This window comes from Coregonus clupeaformis, chromosome 15 (assembly GCF_020615455.1).
Source record: "Coregonus clupeaformis isolate EN_2021a chromosome 15, ASM2061545v1, whole genome shotgun sequence".
Classification (NCBI taxonomy): Eukaryota; Metazoa; Chordata; class Actinopteri; order Salmoniformes; family Salmonidae; genus Coregonus; species Coregonus clupeaformis.
The window spans coordinates 26,112,591-26,129,025 of record NC_059206.1 but is presented as its reverse complement, the minus strand read 5'-3'; the positions used below and the strand labels follow the sequence as shown (position 1 = coordinate 26,129,025).

At 40.4% G+C, this 16,435-nt stretch overlaps 1 pseudogene; it reads left to right on the top strand.

Moving 5' to 3' along the window:
- Positions 1-312: 312 nt before the first annotated feature.
- Positions 313-13,620, top strand: LOC123492630 (annotated as a pseudogene).
- Positions 13,621-16,435: the final 2,815 nt, after the last annotated feature.

The window sequence follows — 16,435 nt, the reverse complement described above, 5'->3', positions numbered from 1 at the left end:
CATCTGAAAATGTGACTTGCCAAAATGTCAAATGTCAAAGTCAAAAGGTCTACAGGTAATTGTTACCCATGGTTAAACATTAACTTGGAACAATATCACCGTTGGCTAGCCTACTGCTGATAACCTTGGGGAAATATGTAGACTCCCTTATAGACAATGAAGTTCTCTAAGAAAACACACAGAAAGTGTAAGCTAGGAACACGTTATAGCCTAAAATAGATTGTATAGTGAATAGCCTATTTTCTATTCTTCTTGTAGAGAGAAAGCTCACAACACAGTGGCCCCTCCTCTTACCAAACACCCGCAGGCAGTCTAGCGCTCACACCTTGTCCGTGCTGACAGCTATTCCCCTAAGGAGTGGCTTTCTATACAGGGTTAGGCAGCTCAAACAACAGTGGACCTTTTCTATGTGGCTGTACTGTGTAGCACGGGTGCCAGTGCAGTGTCTGACGGTCTGAAGTGTCTGGAAGTTTTTATCTAGTCTCTGAAAGATAAACTTCCAGTCACGCATGGCTGAGCTCATTTTCACACGCTGCTGTGGCTGTCTGAGTTTGGGGGAGGAATCCGGGTTTTTTCGCCTTCCACTTCACGCGGTCAGTTTCTGATTCTGTCAATAGCCTATAGCAAGTCTATAGTCCGCGTGGGGAGGTGTGAAGAGCATCGCTTATACCTCTAACATATTTAGACATCGACGAAAAACCATAACCACCACTTTCAGCAGAGGCGCAGACGAGTTCCGACTGTGTAAAGGTAAAAATAAACGAATGTAAACCCGTTTTTTACTGCACTAATCCGTGATATTCAATTTTTTTTTCTTCTAATTTCACCATAACATGTGTGTAGCCTACCGGTTAATAAATTCAGACAATTAATGGATTGACAAAGCAGAAGCAGGTGTTTCTGTATTTTAGGGTGTAATAGTAAACCTCAGATTTGGCCTTCTTCACATTGTGCTAATTTAGGCTACAACCAGTTACAAACCAGTTCTTACATTTGTGTTTTATTTAATTTTTTTCTGTTGTTGATTGTGATCAAGTCAAGGGAACATATTCCTTTCTTTGTCAGGTTAACCAATACAGTAGGCATACATAACTTGCTCTGAGATATGTAGCAATTCTTCAAAATTGTATCTGTTCTTACTTTTAGTAGGCATATTACTTATTGCTATGATGAAATGCAGAATACAAAGGATGAGGTGCTGCTAGTATTTATACCAAGGCTTGGGTGATGTGTGATGGTTTTGATGCAGTTTAATGTTTGTCCACTTGCTTGCCAGGTTGGCAACATAATACAGTTACTGTATCAGTATAAACCTTTTAACCAGTATATTACAATTGTTGCTATAAACATTGGGACAAAATGCCTTGCAAAGACTGCAAAGTTAAATAACTACTGGCTTCAACTAAATGCACCTTAGGAAAGGGGATATCTAGTCAGTTGCACAACTGGATGCATTCAAGCGAAATGTGCCTCCCGCATTCAACCCAACCCCTCTGAATCAGAGAGGTGTGGGGGGATGCCTTAATCGACATCATAGGTGCCCAGGGAGCAGTTGTTGTTGGGGGTTAACAGCAGTGGTGGAAAAAGTACCCAATTGTCATACTTGAGTAAAAGTATAGATACCTTAATAGAAAGTTACTCAAGTAAAAGTGAAAGTCAGCCAGTAAAATACTACTTGAGTAAAAGTCTAAAAGTATTTGGTTTTAAATATACTTAAGTATCAAAAGTAAAAGTATAAATCACTTAAAATTCCTTATATTAAGCAAAGTATTTTTACTTAAGTACTTTACACCACTGGTTAACAGCCTTGCTCAAGGGCAGAATGGCAGATTTCCACCTTGGTGATTCGAACCCAACTTTCTTACCTCTCTACAGACTATGCCCTGTCTAAGGCAGGGGAGGTGGGGAGTTCTACTAAGCTATATGGAATTGTTTTAAGAAGGTCATACCAAGGATCATTTAGCTATTTGATTTTGAATGTTAAATATAAAAAAATATATAAGAAAGATCATGAAAATATATAGATATATTTTACATGTATTTAACCCCATATATCTTTGGCACTAAACTGTCTCCAAATATACTTCAATTAATGTTTTAAACTGGTACTGGGGACCTTTAGAGTCTTGTGAGGCCTATGGGCATCCTAGAGCAAAACAACTGACATCATATTAGTGTGTAGCACAAACTGTTCTGATGCTACAGACAGAAGTTGGCAGATCGGATGTACCAACTTCAGACTTTGGGATGTCTCATGGTCTGACAAACACCACTCTAGCTCTGTCACTTTCACCGCAGATGTGGCAGTGCAATATCAGCGGATGCGGTGGATTGAGAAGCATATAATGTAAAAAAAAAAAAAGATATCTCTAGCTTAAACTGATAGATTTTTGTTATGCTAATTAGATTTACGCGGTGGAGTGGACATTGACACTAGTTTTTTTTTTACCGCTAGGCTACCTGCCGCCCCATAGGCAATGTTGAGATGGGATATCCTCAGTTTTTGCGAGCAAGATCTTAAGCAGAGTTTGATGTCTGTATGGAAATTGGAGAGTAGGTGGAATGCCAAAGATATTTACACACACTCACCTCTCACTGTCTAGTCTAGTCTTACAGGCAGGCTAGCAAATCACCCTATGACCTAAAAACCCTATAATAATCCCTACCTTTTTGGAAAGAAACATTCCATGTTTGATTGACAGAAATGGCTTTGAAATGCTTACTGGGCCATGGCTTCCTCACAGAAGGAAGCAATATTAAAGTCATACTAAGTACTGGATGTACTGTATACCCCTAAATTAAATGTAGTAAATGTGAATATTTTTGGCACTTTCATCTTTGTTTTGGCCCTCTTGAAACAGCTGAGTTTCCTAGCTTTGCTTTCATCTCTGATCTGAACCAACTACTCTGCTCACCTGTTCATCTAAAAGGCTGAACTCAGCTCTTTGAGGGGACATTGGTCAACATAGCTAAAGCAGATGCTGGACCATCATATGACCCTTGAACTTTATTCACACTCAGTCTCTGTTTGGCTTAGGGCCTCAACAACAGAGCTTTTTTGTTCAGCTCTGATGTCACGGACCAGGTCACATTTCTCCGCAATAGCGGGAGGTTTATGTTTCCTCTTCTCAGACAAAAGGTGGTGAAGTAAAGCTTGTTGCATGTCTGTCTGACTCACATTTTCTTTGACTGCTTTACCACTCAGAGCTGTACTACTATATATCACTCTGAAGTGATATGCAGATGCTGTCAGTGACAGACAGAGTGAATCACTGTTGTTGAATACATTAAAATACTGTGGCTTAAAGAACAAAAGTTTGAACAAGAGTTCATGTCATAGCAGAAGTTTCAATTAAGGCCACAATTTCACACATGCAGCATCTTTGAAACGAAAGGGTGGAAAGGGTGGGGGAAGTGTGATAAATTATTACAGTAAATAGTTCAAGTGTGTGTGTGTGTGTGTGTGTGTTTGTGTGTGCGAATTTACCCCTGTCTCCTCAGAAGTATCGAAATGGAAACTGGAGTTGCTTAGACAATGATATGACTTATTTTTTACACCAAATTCATGCATTATGTGGCTAGCCACTGTACAACATGCTTTGGCCTTGAGCATTTATAACTGTCTGAACCGTGTCAACACACACACAAACACACAAAGTTGAGAAGTGAAAAGGGACATTCTTTCACTGCATTGAGGCCCCTCGGCTTGAACAATGGAGGGGGGCAGAGACTGGGTGGAGGTCAGGTTCGCCCTTCTCAAACAGAAGAGAACTGAGAACCCTGTGTGCACTTGTTGATTATGTGAAGTCTGATTATGTGGTGGGGGAGACTGTGCATTTCTTATAAGTATGGTTAAAGTATAGTCCACTGTATAATCCATAAAGACCATGCTGTTGACAATTGTCTGATATTTGACTTTGTCTTCATATACTTTCAAAAATGTGCTGTATTACATTTACTCATAGACAAATAATCAAGGCCTCTCTTATTGTGCTCACTTTGTGCATAATAATAACACTACTGCTACACTGTTTTTGTACTTCAACTTGTTGGCAAATGATCTGATGCCCACTTTAGCAGTAATGTGACAGATAGGAAATGTGAGCAACACTGCTTGTTGAGATGGCTACAAGTGAATAGGTCATGCAAGTGCAATAAAAATCATCTAAAAGTTTAGACCTGCCTGGTGGGTTGATGCGTACATCTTACTGGTATGTTCAGCAGAGTCTGTTTCACTTAGACTGGCAGTGGTATTCAAAGTCGGGGTCAAACTGCAGTGGGGTCAGCCAAATTATTATTATTTTGTATTTATTTTTTAGGAACCAAAAATTAAGAGTACAGATTATTGTATAGGACAATATAAAAATGTTTTTGAGAAAGATAATTTGAAAAATAAAATGTTATTGAGTAAATGTATTTATTTGTTTCTTTTCATTTTGATAAGAGATGAAAATGTAAGGAATTTGTGGTTATTTGTTGATGTAAAAAAAGTTATGTAACAATTTTAAGGTTGTGTAATTACACTGTGTGCACAATTATTAGGCAAGTTGTATGTTTGAGGATTAATTTTATTATTGAACAACTACAGTGCTCTCGGTCAATCCAAAATGTTAATAAACCTCAAACCTGAATATTTAAGAAAGTAAAAGTGAGGTTTTGGCTTTCTTTGGAGAATATCTATGTGTGCACAATTATTGGGCAACTATTAGTGTGCAGAATTATTATGCAACTAAATGAAAAACGAAAAGTTCCCCATCTCACTTGTTTATTTTCATCTGTTAAAGTGAGAATAATAAACAAACAACTCAAAATTTACAAATAAACATTTCTGACATTTAAACAAAAAATCCGTGGCCAATATAGCCACCCTTCTTTTCAATAACAGTCATAAGCCTTCCATCCATGGAGTCTGTCAGTTTCTTGGTCTGTTGACGATCAACTTTTTGTGCAGCAGCAACCACAGCCTCCCAGACACTGGTCAGAGAGGTGTACTGTTTTCCTTCACCGTAAATCGACCGTTTAAGAAGGGACCACAAGTTCTCAATAGGGTTTAGGTCAGGTGAGGAAGGGGGCCATGTCATTATTCTTTCATCTTTAAGGCCTTTACTGGCTAGCCACGCAGTGGAGTACTTCGATGCATGCGATGGAGCATTGTCCTGCATAAAAATCATGGTCTTCTTGAAAGATGCAGACTTTTCCTGTACCACTGCTTGAAGAAAGTGTCTTCTAAAAACTGGCAGTAGGTTTGGGAGTTGAGTTTGAGTCCATCTTCAACCCGAAAAGGTCCAACTAGCTCATCTTTAATAATACCAGCCCATACCAGTACCCCACCTCCACCTTGCTGGAGCTCCGTGCCCGTTACTGATCCAGCTACGGGCCCATCCATCTGGTCCGTCAAGAGTCAATCTCATCTCATCAGTCCATAAAACCTTTGAAAAATCTGTCTTCAGATATTTCTTGGCCCAGTCTTGACGTTTCAACTTATGTGTCTTGTTCAGTGGTGGTCGGGTTTCAGCCATCCTTACCATGGCCATGTCTCTGAGCACTGAACACCTTGTACTTCTGGGCACTCCAGGTAGGTTGCAGTTCTGAATATGACAACACTGGAGGATAATGGGTTCCTGGTAGCTTCACGTTTGATTCTTCTCAAATCTTTGGCAGTTCATTTGCGTATTTTTTTCTCAACACGGTTCAAACGACCCTGTTGACTGTTTGCAACAAAACGTTTGATGGTTCTGTGATCACGCCCCAATATCTTAGCAATTTCAAGAGTGCTGCATCCCTCTGAAAGACAATTTTTGACTTTTCAGAGTCAGTTAAATCTCTTTTTTGGCCCATTTTGCCTGAGGAAAAGAAGCTGCCTAATAATTATGCACACCTTGATATAGGGTGTTGATATCCTTAGGCCACACCATCCCTCATTACACAAATACACATCACCTGATATGTTTAAATCCAATAAGCATTCCAGCTTGGAGTTGTGACATATGCATAATAATGATGATATGGTCAAAATACTGACTTACCTAATAATTGTGCACACAGTGTAGATTTTGGGTGGGGGGGGGGGGGGGTCGCGAGAAGTTCTTATGAAAAAGAAATGGGGACCCCAGAAATTCTGGGGAAATATGGGGTCCCCGCTGAAAAAGTTTGAATACCACTGAGTTAGAGCATGTTACTGCAGTCCCCCTCATGCCCCAGTGTAAGAAGACAAACTGCTACTGCTGCCAAAACGAGAGAAAGAAATCCCATGCTTATTCCTGAAGTGTACAACAAAAACCGTAGTATAGCTTATCAGTAGTATGATCTGTTTGCCAAGGGGGCCACGCTCAGAGAGGAAGAAAGAGTGGTTGGAAATGGAGAAGAGTAGTATTGCAGATGTGTGTGACCAGACCCAATTGTGTTAGATTATGTGTGAGATATGTTCTGAGCAAAGTACAAATATTGTGTAGGGAAGCAGGATAGGTAAAAACTTGGTTATAAACCCCACTCAGAGGAGAAAAGTGTGTGGAAATTGAGAAGTTCCTCAACACGTGAAACAACAGCGAAGTCACACCTTATTAAAAATACACTTTTGATGCTACTCTCACACCACAAAGGGGAAACACAGAGACCACAATGTAGACATATAGAAAATGTCATTCACTGTTCTGTTTGTGACATCTCTCATATGATATCATCATATGATTATGTTTTTACAGTAGGCCTATTCTGGGAACGATTGATGTCTCACTTGTGTTGGTGCTCACACTCATTACATAAGAAAAACTTTTTTGCATAGATGAGAATAGGCCTTCACCCGTAGGAAACCTTTCTGTGTCAACATTTAGCTCAGTGCTTGTTTGTGTGTAGCATTTGCAGGTGACAGGTTTCTCATGTATGTTGTACGTAATCTGTCTACTCCACAAACCCCACTTGACTGTGGTTCAACGGCTGAGTGCAGTTTTTGTCTGACTTCTGTTATGGAGACGTGCAGTTTTCCCACAGAAACCAAAGCATGTAGTCAATAGCTTAATCATGGGTTGCACTTCCATCATTCGTTTGCGTAGGGCCATTGTTATAAACGTTCTAAAGCTACTGTCCACCATATTGGTGCCCAAAAGTTGACTGATGCCCAGTCATTCTGAAAGGGGACTAATGACTGTTTTGTCTAAATTAAGATTGCATTGCTAAAGTAGGCAAATAATTTGTAGGAAACAACTTTGCCATCATTATCATGTCGTCAAATTTACTTTAGAGAGTTGGCAATGTTGCCATTAGCTAGCAAAGTTTGTCAAAAATAGCTAGCATTGTTAACGTTAGCTAGCTGAAATCCTGTCCTATCCCCTCAATCTTAGGGCCTCTTTACACTACACTACTTTGTCGACACAAACTAGTCCCAGGAAATATACTTTTGTATATTTAGACAGATCTCTAGACAGATCTAGATTCAAATCTTTCTTAAAGAGATGTCTCCCACACGTCCTCCTGAGATAGTATGGGAGATATCTACACCACATACACCCCTCTGAGTCCTACAGCATAAAGATAATGTCCCTGCAAGAATGACCTTAATACCAGTAGAAAGCATTTTTTCTCTGTTAGCCAAATTGTAAATTAAAGGCTTTAAAAATATCCACAAAAAATGTGTGAATAATATCATTGCATTAATCAAGTGTGCAACACTATGCACAATATGGTTTAGATGAGAAGCTCCTGTATATTTTGAATTGGTATTCTTATTTTGTTTGTCTATATACTATGGTATTTACGGTATGTTAATAGCTGCACTCACACAGGGAGCAGTAATGTGGCTTTGGCCACACCACATCTGAGGCTAGTGTGAACAGAAAAGTTGTCAATCTGATGTTGAAGAGAGATAGATCTCACTAAACATATTATACTAATGTAGCGAAATCCACCCCTTAGCTAGCTTCCATGTAGCGGTGTAGCTAACTACTGGAACTACACACTGTTTTTGCAAAAATAAAATAATATATGGGTGAAATAGGCAAGAATTTCATTTTTTTCTCGGCATCAGACCTGCATAATTCTTACTTGAAACATAGTTTTTGTGTTTATTAGACTAAATTAAACATTCTGTTACATTTGACACATATCTGTACAATTACTTCCAGGGGCGATTCTCTCATTATTTACCGTCTTCTCTAAACAACACATCTCCTAGACACCATTCCTGTTCTTAGATACACTTATTCTTCTTTTTTTTTTATCATTAACTATTTCCTTATCAATAAAAACATTTGCTCAGTCCTAAAAATACATTCAGTGTCCTTTCTTGAGTTCTTATCAATGAGAACACTATTTTCCTTCCAACAGTCACACAGACACCATTCACTGTGTCTTGTATTCACTGAGTCTTCAATGACAAGTGTGTGTTCTGAGGTCTCACAGATGCAGACTTACCAATGAATGCAATGCTAAATCACTGTATTCACACTAATTCCCTTTTTGAGACCTAAAATATCTATATTGCATTAGCTATTCTGCAGAAGATGTGTAAAACCCCCTGTGGCTGCTGCCAATTGTGATCTACTTACGTGTCTTACCACAGACACGCCACAGTCTTTTTTCAATTCCAACTAAGCTGTAGTAGCAGACAAGTGACCCCTACATGTGTACAAGTTAAAGTGTTAGGGAAGCTACTCTCAAAATATAGTTTACCAAGCTACACTCTTACAAAAAAGGGTTCCAAAGGGGTTCTTCGGCTGTCCCCATAGGAGAACCCTTTGAAGAACCCTTTTTAGTTGCAGGTAGAACCCTTCTGGGTTCCGTGTAGAACGGTTTCTACATGGAACCTAAAAGGGTTCTACCTGGAACCAAAAAGGGTTATCCTATGGGGACAGCTGAATAACTCTTCTGAATGAAGAATAAGTGTATCTAAGAACAGGAATGGTGTCTAGGAGATGTGTTGTTTAGAGAAGACAGGGTAAATAATGAGAGAATCGCCCCTGGAAGGAATTGTACAGATATGTGTTTTACACCTGTGTTGTTCTTCTTGTGTTTTATAGAGGTCAAAGGTGAAACCATACAGTAACAATGGGGCCCAACCAGGGGTTTGGAGGGACCCTGTGTATGATCTTTCTCATTGCCCTCTTTGCATCAGGTAAGTTAACATTTTATTTGCAATGGTCTACAAATAAAGCAAAATACTGTATGAGAGGGATTGATGCTGCAGTGCATAGACTGTTTCTTTAAAATTCAAAAAGTAAAACGATTGTCCAAACAGGATCAGGGGAAAACGACAGGGACTTCAAAATGTGTGGAACATGGTGCCATGGCAACGGGCTCTTAACTCTGGCTCACGATTTGAAAAGGGGCTGTGGCACCATCACCATCTCAGCCAATGAGAGCTCCCTGTCCATCCGAGGTGAGATAACGGCCCAATGTGAGAACTCTTCTGTCATCAAGCTGGGCCCGAGCCCAGAGGCAGGAGAGAGCCCCTTCTGTGTGTACTGGGAGCCCCTTCTGGACCAGCTCTGGGTAGAGGTGAATGGACAGAACCACACTCTGTGCTGGCCGTCTGGTCTACAGGAGAACTGCTGCACTGACCTGTCCCAAGGCGGAAACAAAGGGACTGCGATATACGGGATACTCAACGCGACACAACGGGATGATATCCTAAGTTACCAAAGACGCCCAGCCTATGAGTTTTTTGGAGGAATTGTCAACTGCAGTAAGCAACACTTTGGGTTATCTTGTCAGTTATATTGTCTGATGAGGAAATCAACTTTAATATGTTATTGTTAATCTAAGTACATTTTGGGTGTGTTATACAGTCTTGAAAATATAAATACTAGACTGCTTCTGAATGGATTCTTTGCCTTTCAGAAAACGTGTTTTGTGATGAGGCGAGTCAGGGATCTGGTGATAAGGTGAACGTGTACGTTTTACCTCTTTATTTTGAATTACACCCCTCCATGTCATCTCTTGAACTCCTTTATCCTCTATGGCTATGCCTATCCTCTTGAGTTGACTAACCAGCATGACAAAATGTTGTTGTAAACATGCTCGGGCAGTAGTGAAGTATGATGTCATCCATTATGAGTGAGCCGCAGAGCTTAGGCCACAAACAGAAAATTTAGCTCAGTGTGATTAACAAAACATCCATCTATTGCACACCAGTTTCTATATCACTATCACATGCCCAAAGGTAATGTCTATACTGTATGTAATGCATAGAAACTACCTGTATGAGATAAAGTGGGTTGTAAATACTGTGTCTGTATTGGTCTGTAGGATAGAGGAGACAGTGATGAGGTCCAAGGTGCTGGGGAACGTTGTGCTGCCCTGTGCCCTGAGCTCTGTGGTGGAGATGAAGGAAGGCTTTCAGGGCTACAACATCATTCTGCCTGTAAGACCACACACGTGCACATACACACATAATGTTATATGATTATTATAACTAACTTGTGTGTTGGTGTTGTGCAGGCGCCTCGAGGAGTTCCTCCTCAAATGATTCCATCAGTTCACCTGCCTTCTTGTCTGAAACCTCCAGAAAAGCAAAAGGTCAAAGTTGTGTGCACGTACTTCAAAAACAGTACCTTATTCCAGGTAAGAGCCAATGGGTTTTCCACTTGGCTGCTACCCTAGTCAATGTAAACTGTACATTACAGTTTACACTAAAGCACCAAAACATTTGTAATCCAAGACTGGGTTTAATCTGTGTCCATAGATTATGAAATGTAGTTGTGATTCTGGTTGTTGTGTGTTCACAGGGGAGTTCTAAGGTGGACCAGAATGACATCAGGATTCTAGAAGATGTGGTGGGAATCACTGTGGAGAATGAGATCATCACCAACCTTCCAGAGCCAATCAGGATTGGTTTCCATCATTCTGTCATACCAGTAAGTGTGTGTGTTTGTGCCTGAATGCATGTGTGTGTCTTAGTTTTAGACTTGAAGCACGCCGTTTTCTTCCCTTGATGTATTTTATTGTCTCAGACTCTCAGAGCACAAACCACTTCAAAAGCCCTTTCAGAAGCAAAAGAAAACAATGTGAAAGATTTGTAGAAAAAGATATGTCCGCTTCATCTCAGAATTAGTCACTCTAGCAATTGTACTGTAGCAAGTAGCTTTTTATTCAATACTGTACATCACAGGGGTGTTGGCACTGAGTACAGTAGACATGTATCATTTAACAGTTGGATAGTTAGAGTTAAGCTAACTTTCTGTTGTATGGTTGTAGTGTTTAGTGTTTCTGGACTTTATCTCAGCATCGTCTTAGTGTTATCACTTTTAGAGATTTTGATTGATACAGTTGCATCAGTTAAATTGAAACTGTTGTATTCAGGTCATTGCACACTTGATCCTTTCTGTTCTGACTCAGTGTGTGAGTCGGTCAACAGTAACACTTGTAAAATATGATTGAAGCTAATCTTGCATGCCAGACATATATACAGTATTCGGGATGTGTTGTTCAGTATCCAGGTCACCATCTAGTGGTGAATTAAATAAGTACCTACTTGCCTCTCACCTCCCTTCTGTAACTTTTCTTTTTCAGACAACTCACTCAAGAAAATGTGTTTCTTGGGACACAAAGAAAGGTTTGTAAAGAAGCGTGTTTAAACTTGGTTGCAATAATAGCATACTTATTTGTATTATTATTATTTGTATTGAATATAGAGGATTAAGGATTATAACCCGGGTCGCTGATTGGCTGAAAGCCGTGGTATATCAGATAATATACCACATGTATGACACAAAAGTACTTGTTTACTGTTGTAATTATGTTGGTAACCAATTTATAATAGCAATAAGGCACATCAGGGGTTTGTGGTATTTGGCCAATATACCATGGCTAAGGACTGTATCCAGGCACTTCGCATTGCGTCGTTCCTAAGAACAGCCCTTAGCTGTTAATATGGCCAAATACCACACCCCCTTGGGCCTTAATGCTTAATTATGCAGTGTTTCCAGGCCTTGCTAAGGTCATCGGTATTGGTTTAATTGTTGCAGATCCAGCGGAGGTCACATGGAAAAAGGAAGGTTGTGAGACCATACAGAAAGGTGCAGAGGACACAGAGTGCCGCTGTAATCATCTCACATACTTCGCCATCCTAGTGGTGAGCTATAACCTCTATCTAGAATATTTTCATGGGCAATCATTTGAATAAATCAATAACAACTCATCTCAAGTAGATTGGTAATGGTAAACTTGGTTTTGTCTTCTATTCACCTCAGCAATTGGAACCACGACCAGTGCGCCATCTGGAGGCTCTAACTGCCATTACATCAATTGGCTGCGCTGCCTCTACTTTGAGCTGTGTTGTCCTCATCGTCTTCCTTAACAATCAGCGGTACTTCTCCTTACATGCAATAGTCTGTCTCCCTGCAGCCTGTCCTACCCGTAATATATCCTACAAGGCCTCAACATGTGACAATACTTCCTAATCATGTTGTGTAAATATCTCAGAGTTCATGGGAAATTCCAAAATGTCTTAAAAAATAAGATATGAGTGATATGTTTCATAACAGTTACCCACTCTCTCTTTGTCTATCTATTTCTCTCCCCTCCATCCCTCCCTCCCTCTCTCTCATTCACTCACTTTCTCTCCTCTTCTTGCACTGTGGCAGGAGAGCAAAGGACCCGTCCACTGCGGTCCATCGGGGGTCTGGCCATGGCACTGTTCCTTCTTAGCCTCCTCTTCTTCCTGACAGGAACTTTGGCTAACGTGGGAGGGAACAAGGCATGCTGGGTTTTTGGGGCGGCTCTCCACTATGCTCTGCTCAGTTCCTTCTCCTGGATGTCTATTGAAGTGTTACACACCTTTTGGTTGGTCTACATGGTGTTCAGCCCTCCCCCAAGCCTTGCGTCTGGCACCTGGTTGGCTTTGGTGAGTGGAAACATACACAAATAATTGGTTTGTATTCCACTACCCATTGTTGGTAGATGAATACAATTCACTTGAATACACCTTTAAGCCATTGACTGTTACCATCATTGTGATCCTCTGTCCAGGTATCCCAGCTGTTCCTGTCATTGTACTGCTTGCCATTGGAAAAGTCTATGGTGTGATAGAGGTTGTGTCCAGTGATGATGTCAACAACCCCTACTTTATGTAAGTGCACTTTGGATCTACTGCCCCTGTAAGATGAACAGTAGATCAAGTTTTGACATTTGACTGAGGTGAGTCCCCTGTAGCTCAGTTGGTAGAGCATGGCGCTTGCAACGCCAGGGTTGTGGGTTTGTTTCCCACGGGGGGCCAGTATGAAAATGTATGCACTCACTAACTGAAAGTTGCTCTGGATAAGAGTGTCTGCTAAATTACTAAAATGTAAATGTGATGACTAAGTTAGCCCAGTGATTCATGCTTTTTCACCATGGTCTTCTAGGTGCTGGATGGATGTCTCTCCAGGCTCTGTTGGCCTACTAGCCCATTACTTCATCAACCTGACCTTCCTGGCTGTAGTGGTCCTCTCTGGTCTGATCATGCTATTCCTGGTCCTGAGAAAGATCCAGAACCGAGACGAGTGGAGGAAGAACAAGGTGGCGTTCCTCAGTATCTGGGGTCTCAGCTGCCTGTTCGGGACCACATGGGGCCTGGGATTCCTAAACTTTGGACAGCTCTCTGAGTTCATCCCCTTCCTCTTCTGCATTCTCAACTCCCCTACAGGGTAGGTCCACCTCTGTTGAGTCTATCAAAGGTTAATATGGTCACATGACCAGAGGAGGCTGTCAGAGCCAACTGTCCATTGTGTTGCTTTGAAACAATGCCCTGTAAAAGTGTTCTGTTTCAACAGCGTATCAGGAGAAAACCTCCCTGCAACCAGTTTCCGTTTGTATTCACTAGCTAGTAGCTACATGCTTAAATTAGAAGCTGGTGTATAGCTCTGTCTGCTAGAAGTTCACAAAAAAAGCTGCACTTTATTGCTGGTGTGACCTTTTTAAATACCTATATGGATTTGTTTCCATGTAATTTGCTTCACTACTGTTGGAATAAGTGACATTCAACAAGCATTTAGCTGTTACAGATAGCTTAAAATGATGTTGATTATAGGCTGTTTTGAATTCAGAATCTGGAATCTAATTCTGGAGCATAGATTCTAGCTTCTGTAATGTATTATTGGTCCATTACAGAACTAATCTGAAACATTGTGTGGTCTGTCCCATAGGTTTCTTCCTGATGCTCCGATTCTATATTCTTGAGCGGATGCGGAAACAGTCGGGGTCTAGTTTGGATGGTAGCAGTACCACAGCATCATCCACCAGGCAACACATGCTGCAGGAGAAGAGCTGAGCTGGGGTACCCTCTTTTTTGTAGGGTAAAGGAGGAGCAATGTACCAAACTCTGTCACTCAGAACATTCCAACTCTGGGGTTGAGATTCAGAATATTGCAATGTACAAGCCATTTCCATACACATATCTGAGTGACTGTAAAGAACGACTGTCAAAATTAAAGCTTAAAGCTAAAGTCTGCATAAGGTGAAACAGCGCCACTGGTCGCCCCAGCCGCATTTGTTATTATTTTTGTTTTTGAACGGGCAGAGATGCATCCTGCATCGTGATAAAAAATATAATAGTACTCTGCTGATCTATCGCATGTGCAATGAAAAAAATAGGTGTTCGTTGTTTGAAGTAACGTCTTTGTTGTTGTAATATTGCAAACGGATGTGGCAGTTTCACCGCTACGGATCTCAGCTTTAAGCCCCAGGGCGACCCTTGATAAGCTTGTTTTATTCTGTGTAAGCTTATTATTTCATAGATATCAGTCATTTCAAACTTTTGAAGTAGCACTTTAGTTTCTTAGCCTTGTCGTTTACCCATTAATCATGTTGTAGAATCCCATATGTAAGAAACTTTCATACATAGTTTTCCAGAGAATGGCAGCCCATACATCAGTAATATGAATGTTAGAAGAAGTTAGAAGAAACTGAAATGTGCAGTATGAGAGACATTTCAATTAAGATTGTGGATATTGGTAGGTGATTTGTAATGTCTCTAAAACTATGTATGACTAACTGTTTCAGTGAGTTTTCCATCTACTTCACTCAGAAAAGGACTCATAGAAGTGTCACTCTGTAGCATGTCTGCTGTCTTTCAGATGATGGCCTATGACATTTGGTTGAAGTTGGCAACTTGCTCTATTCTGTGTCAGACACACTGTATATTCAGATCATAGTTACTGGACTATGTTTTGCACTTTATTTTTTTCACTTGTACAGAGATGTATTTTTAGAAAACCTGACTGGTTGTGTCACTGCCATTATTGTGTGTATATATTTTGTAACTTTTGAAAACGTATTGTAATATTGTATTTGTATATTTGTGTGGATGTAAATGTATATTGCTTCAATAAAAGTTTACTGTATAAGAAAAGAACACCAGGACCTTAGTTTGAATGTATAACTACAAAAATATGTAATAATTGATATCTCTACAATTCATAAGTGAAATACCTGCATTGTATACAACTACAATGAGTGTAGAAAACTTGAGGAACACCTGCTTTTTCCATGACATAGACTGACCAGTTTAATCCAGGTGAAAGCTATGATCCCTTATTGATGTCACCTGTTAAATCCACTTCAATCTGTGTAGATGAAGGGAGGAGACAGGTTAAAGAAGGATTTTTAAGCCTTGAGACATGAATTGTGAATGGGCAAGACAAAATATTTAAGTGCCTTTGAACGGGGTATGGTAGTAGGTGCCAGACATACCAGTTTGAGTGTGTCAAGTACTGCAATGCTGCTGGGTTTTTCGCACTCAACAGTTTCCCGTGTGTATCAATAATGGTCCACCACCCAAAGAACATCCAGACAACTTGAAACAACTGTGGGAAGCATTGGAGTCAACATGAGCCAGCATCCCTGTGGAACACTTTTGACACCTTGTAGTCCATGCCCCAACAAATTGAGGCTGTTCTGAGGGCAAAAGGGGGTGCAACTCAATATTAGGAAGGATGCTGTAGCTCTGGTTTACTGTAAATTGCAGAGGTTCCAAGGAAAACACTGAGTGTATCATGATTGTTTCGTTGCAGGATGATTACAGTGACAGTGTGGAAACTTGCACAACAGGGTTTTTACGTGGCCACACACTGGGTTACTTCAGAGTGACAGGGAGCAGGGTAAATGCACTGTAAAAACACATGATGGACAAGGGTGGAGGAGAATGAGGAAGTAAGCCATCAAACTGATTCTTATGTCTCTTTTAGCCTGTCAATGAGATTGTCAATGAGCCTGTCCATTCTTAAGTAGAGGATTCACTATATTTAGCCTACATTACAATTTACTGTTACCAGACTTAGATACAGCAAACCAATTGTGTCCACGCTATCTTCCTGTGCTTTTAATACACAAAGGCAGGTGTGAGTAAAACATTGTGTTTAATAAGACACATTCCTCTTTTCATACCCACAAACATTTCAACCTACCCATTGTGGACTCATACATTGTAGCCTATTGTTAAAAAGGTAACACCCTAACCACATCTTAA